The sequence below is a fragment of the Nannospalax galili genome, unplaced genomic scaffold (genome assembly GCF_000622305.1).
Source record: "Nannospalax galili isolate Female #2095 unplaced genomic scaffold, S.galili_v1.0 scaffold1910, whole genome shotgun sequence".
NCBI classification, from domain to species: domain Eukaryota; kingdom Metazoa; phylum Chordata; class Mammalia; order Rodentia; family Spalacidae; genus Nannospalax; species Nannospalax galili.
This window is the reverse complement of record NW_008328083.1, coordinates 177,566-183,695: the sequence shown is the minus strand read 5'-3', so window position 1 is coordinate 183,695 and position 6,130 is coordinate 177,566.

The window sequence follows — 6,130 nt, the reverse complement described above, 5'->3', positions numbered from 1 at the left end:
ATATCAGCTACATCAGAACTTCCACACACACTCCAATAGTGATATATCCACTTTCTATTTGGTTCAATGCCTCCTCCACAGAGGGGATTTACATTGAGTACTGTAAATCTCACCAAATGTATGTAGATGGGGAAATCACATAGGTAAAAAACAAGCAAAGCTTCCCTAGAGCTGGCCAGAAGTGTGGAAAAATAGAGACAAGAAGACTTTTTTTTTTGAGGGGGGGTGTTTCATTTTGGTAATGTATATTCTCTCTTTTGATAATTTTATGATAGTTTTTTGTTAACAGTGCCATTAAGTTTTTGCAATGGCTAAATAATTCTATAAATCTAAATAATTCTATAAATGAAATGTCATTAAATTATACATATTAAGTGGATTAGTTCTATTAGAAATATTCAGACCTGCACGGATCAAACAACTACAATCTTAATTCCATAAAATATATGAGCCCTAAAAAAGTGCTGATTTATCAATTGAACAGGGAATAACTACCAAATTTTAATACAATCCCCATTCATAATCAGTCGTCAACTAGGAAAGAGCCACCACCCTGGTAACCCTGTAATTACCACATTATCAGTGGGCAAACCTACCATTTAAGAGGCTTTCTTGAAATAGTCTCTGTAGACCTTCAGAAAGAAGGGGAGGCCCTTATGTGCAGAGCATGGTATCCAGCAGAGTTCATACTAAGAATAGGTCCATCTTAAGATTGACAAGCACATGGTCTTCTTTATTTGATTTCCATATAAATTCTTGTAAAATTTCTTCCAGTCTAGCACAAAAAGAGGTCAACCACATGAGCCCTGCAGAACTCTGAAATAAAAAGAGAGATGCTTAAGTGTACTCATTCAGACTTGCCATAACAAGAGTGATTAGATAAGTCCAAGATGCACTGGAACAACAGGAGGAGAAAAGAGAGAAAGAAATATAATTTTTTTCAAACTTTAAAAAGTTTTTAAATGATGCCAAGCATGGATTCACCCTCAAGGAGTAGGCCTGAAGTCTAGTCAGAGGGTGGTTGCTTACTTCCATAACATCTATGTCACCATTGCACTCCTGAGCATATCTTACTTGGACAGCTGTTGTTATAGCCTTATGGGTTTAGTTTGGGTACAACTGATGACTACTATTCTCCTGTTATGTTAGCATGCATAGCATCTGCCAGCACTACGAAAGCTAGCCAGTAGAGATGATGCTTCTAGTTTAGTACCTGCTTGATGTCTCCAAGCTTTATAACTCAAAGAGGGGTTACCTTCAGCAACAGGTATAAAAGTCAAGTTCTGGTGGTCGATCAGTTGCAATGCAGTATTCTGTAATTGGGAATCTGCATGAACAACTCAAATAGAAGTAATACACTCCTGGTGCGGGAGTTCTTAGTTTCTAGAAGGAGGTATCTAATTGGGTAATGTCCCTTCTGTTAGGGGTAACTCCATTTAATTCTCTCACGCGCGTGTGCGCGCTCTCTCTCTTCCTCACTATGTGTGTACATGCTCTTCAAGTTTTCATATGACATCTTAAAAGTGCTTTATGCTGTTAGTTATCCCTCCCAATATTCCTCCTCCTTCCTTCCCATTCTCTACCCCATTTAATGCTTCCTGTTTCACTATTTCTTGTTCCCACTTTATATCGCGATATTACATCTTCCTCCTCTTGAAAGAAATCCCCCTTCCCATGGCCCATTGCTAGTTTTCAAACCCCAATGGACAATTCCAAATGAATCTTTCATATCTGAAGTTTCAAAGTTAACTTCCATATGTGAGAGAAAACATGCAAAGTTTGTCCGTCTGCATCTGGATTTCCCCACTCACAATGATTGGTTTCATTTCAATCCATTTACCTGTGAACTTCACAATTTCATTGTACTTAACAGCTGAATAGTACCTGTGACTAGAAATGTCAAAGACCCTATAGGAGAAGCTGCTAGTAATATTATGCTAAATTGTCATAGTATTAATTAACTCCTAATGCTTTATTGCTGTGCCCATAGGTTATTGATCTCACATCAGAGTATCTTCATTTTGCAGTAGAAGGAAAATAACACAGAGACCCACAACTTGTCATCATGCATAGCACAGGACTTCTATCTATATCCCAACTCTGGCCACAAAGATCAGAGGTCTTTGGAGAAGAGGGGCAGAAAAGTTGAAAGAGCTTGAGATGGGGGATGATTACAAACAAAACAGTTTTTTTCCCTTGGAGCATGGTAGTTGCACATATGAACTCAGCAATTCTAGCAGCAAGCAAAAAACCTGTGCACACTCATGGACTCAGTGGGAAACAGTGGACATGAAGTTCCACCCCTAGCTAACAAGTTATCAACAATTAATAGCTGCTGGGAGAGGAGGACAGTTTCCTTTCAGAGCATGTCCCATGCTATGTCACGCATGCTCCAGGGTTGGCTGCACACATAATGATATTTGACACCATGGGATTAAAACAAAAAAGAAAACAATTTTGGGTAGGTGGGGAGTTGGAATTGAGAGGAGGTGTGAATATGATCAAAACTATTTCTATGAAATTGACAAAGAATTAATAATACTTCTTATGTCTTAAAAAGCTCAGTAGGTTCCATAGAAATCTGTAGGCATTGTGTAGACAATCAATGCATATACTTCCACCTTCCTATCTATACTTTACTTATAGTAACTTGTTTTATATTACTTAGAAAATCATGAAGATAAAATTTCAGAATATATTTTATGCAGACAGTTATAAATACAATATTTTAACCCACATGTGTTTGAAGGAATGTTATGAGGACATCAATAACAAAGAGCCCTGGCTGTTTCCAGTATTATTACATTTAATAAAAGCAGAAACAGCATTGATGGAGCTATCACAAAAACTGATCTCTAATTATATTAGAAGGCCACAGAATTAAAAACATGGTAAATTTTACAAAAAACAAATGCAAAAAACAAAGATATTGAATATAGGGAATTCAAATGAAACTACACAACTATTGACATCTATTTTTTTTTTCACAATTGTCTAAAAATATTTTACCCAAAAAAGACTTTAGCATATGTTGCTTGGAAAAATAGATATGCCCATGTAGATGAATGAAAATAGATCACTATCTCTTAGATGCAAAAAATAAATTAAATATCCTAATGCAAGATGTGAATCTCTGAAACTACTAGAGAAAATTATATTCAAAAACACTGCAAGATACAAATATCTAAGACCTTCTGAAAGTACTCTGGTAGCTCAGAGAATAATTCTGAAATTATTGGTAACTGAGATTATATCACTTACAGATACTGTTCATTAAACAAAACAACAGGCTGAAATGACCAGTTACAGAACTGGAAAAAATATTGGTCCCAATAGGGAATTAATTCCCTGCTATACAAAGAATAAAAACTAGAACACGATAATTCTATGTACCATAAAGGATAGATTGAAAAGACTGTTCTCAAAAGAAAAAAATGCAAAGGACCAATTTTACAGGCCCATTGTGCACTAAGATTCTCCTTGATCTCATGAAGTTTTGCCACAGAACTTGCTGTCACTTCAACAACACATAGCTGCTTCCTCAGCCTTTGAATGTCGACTTGAACCTGTGTCTCCCCAGAGAGTTACAAACTAAGGCTGTAACAGCAATCCCACCTGTGTTACTGTCGCAGCTCCTCGCTCAAAGCAGACCCTGATTTTTCTGGTTTGGTGGTTTGCAGACCACACATTGAATGACCTAAGCTCTAAGCCTGTAATTCAATCTAACAATCTCCTTTCATCATTAGGTAACAGAACACTGATTCTGTCCTTGTGACCATCCCAAATACAACATGCATACGCCAAGACAGGCACTGACGGATAGCTTCATCCTGTGTGTAATATGTGTCACATTACTTACAATTTTGCTTTTATTTAGATATATAGTAAGCCTCAATTTTATGAATTACAGACAACTCTCAAAATTTGTGATGTTTCTATTACAGAAGTATTTTTTTAATCATTCTGTGTATAAGTGTAATTTAGAAAAATGAAAAAAAGATAGAAGACTGTGTGAGGAAGGAGAAGAGGTAGAGGACTGCTAGTTCAGGGAGCTTTGAACCTATTTTTCTTCTCCCAACTAGGTGGGGTCCTAAAGTAGCCATCATGGAAGAAGGACTTTATAATATAAACTCTAGGAACTTTATTGAAATTTAGAAATAATCAAGAAGAACGGAATCCACAACAGCATCTCTGGATGAAGAGCAGCCAGACAGGATGACAGTGGGGTTTATAAATATTTAGGATTTAAACAAATATACTTGATTACAAAATCTTATTTTCTTACTCAAGGAAATCTTTTCAAGAAAGATTCACCTTAAATGTACTCCAAAATAAGCACTTCCCTTTTTTCTCTGAGCCACAGTTCCTCTGATCTTTTAAGCAGGAAAACAAAAAAGCAGTAGATCACAGTAGTAGACCCCAGAGCTGTGCTCCTCCTAGACCACCAACTCATGTTACCATACCCTTAACTGCATCTTGCACGTCACTTCCACCAAGGGAGAGAATATCAATGAACACACACACACACACACACACACATACACACACACACACACACACGCACGCACGCACGCACGCACACATGCGCACACACGCACACACGCGCACACACACATAGGGGAAAATGATTATGAAGATGAAATGCAATGTAGTAAATGCTGAGTAGATGGGCCCTATTATCCTCAGCCTGACCAGTGTGCATTGGGTAAACAGTAATAGCTCAGTTGAGAAGGGCATGAGTTGATCAGGGCTTCCGAGTAGAGATTAGGTGAGATCAGAATCCAATTGAATCCTGTTGTCCTCAAGAAGAGGAAATACGTGTGGAAAACTACAATGGAATAACATTCTACTACAATGAGAAATTCACAGAATCCACAGAAATGTTAACTGTGAAGTCCATTTTCCAGGCATGGGCATTATTAAGGGATACCCCCACTTATAAAAGAGTCTAGTGCATGCTGTTCATTGATAAACCCACCCTAAACAACTGGCAGTCTCCCTCTTGGCTCCTTCATTACTTGTTTGGATTGTGCCTCATGAGTCCATATGGAGATTTCTCTTTCATAACACAATAACCTCTTTCACACATTACTGAGACAGGAGAAGGACAATGAAAGGGCTTAAGATGCCCACTTCTTCCATCCTGGTACTGTTTTGTAGGACCCACTAAGACAAGAACAAGGTTGGCTTCCACTAAAACAGTGAGTTCTATAGTGCCAACCTGTGAACAAATATCACATCTTCTATCTGCTCCATTTCTCTAACCTTTTCTTCAGTGAAATTCTATGTGATTTATCTATTCAGTACCACACATCTCCAGCTTCCTCCCATCTAGGTCAAAAGACACAAGAAATCATAAAGACAACAAATAGAGTGATGACCCTGGACCCTACAGCTGCTCTGTCTTTCAAGAGCCCATGAATTCTGGGAGAAGGGTTCTGACTGAATAGCCAGAGAAAATTTTCAAATAGTAATATATTCCTTCTTCACTATAATCCTTTAATCACAAGAGAAGAAACTTTCAGTCTGGAGACTCTTCAATTTTTACATTATCTGTACCAAAACCCATTATTTTGTGGGCCTCATATTCTGTACCCCCACTGAAAAAGGGCAAGGATAATCATACGCATAGCACACTCCTAGTGTCCACAAACAAGTAAGTTTCTCTAACGTTTTACATAGCCTCAAGTCCCTCCTGTCTTTATCTTCATTCAAATTCCCTTCAAATTTCCACTAGCCCTATGTGAACATCAAGAATTGATACCAGCCCTACAGAAGGTCAGAGATGCAAAGAGAGCTGTTCACATTAATTACACATTCCATGAAAACAAAAGTCTGGTAACCCCACTACGGAACAGAATAAAGAGCAGGACCACATGCAGCAAACACCACATAGAGCAGGTAAAAATCTGATAAAAATAGCAATGCCTTGTTACCATGTATTCATTTAATAAAGGAAACGGTGCTAGAACAGAATAGAAAAGGGAATAAAGAGTCTCAAACCTTTAATTTGGGCAATGTGGGAGGCAGGTGGCAATTTTGAGATCACCCTGGCAGCATATTGATGACTTCTCATAAACAAATTAATAACAAAATAGGTTTTTATTTGAAGGATAAAACAAAGATGTTT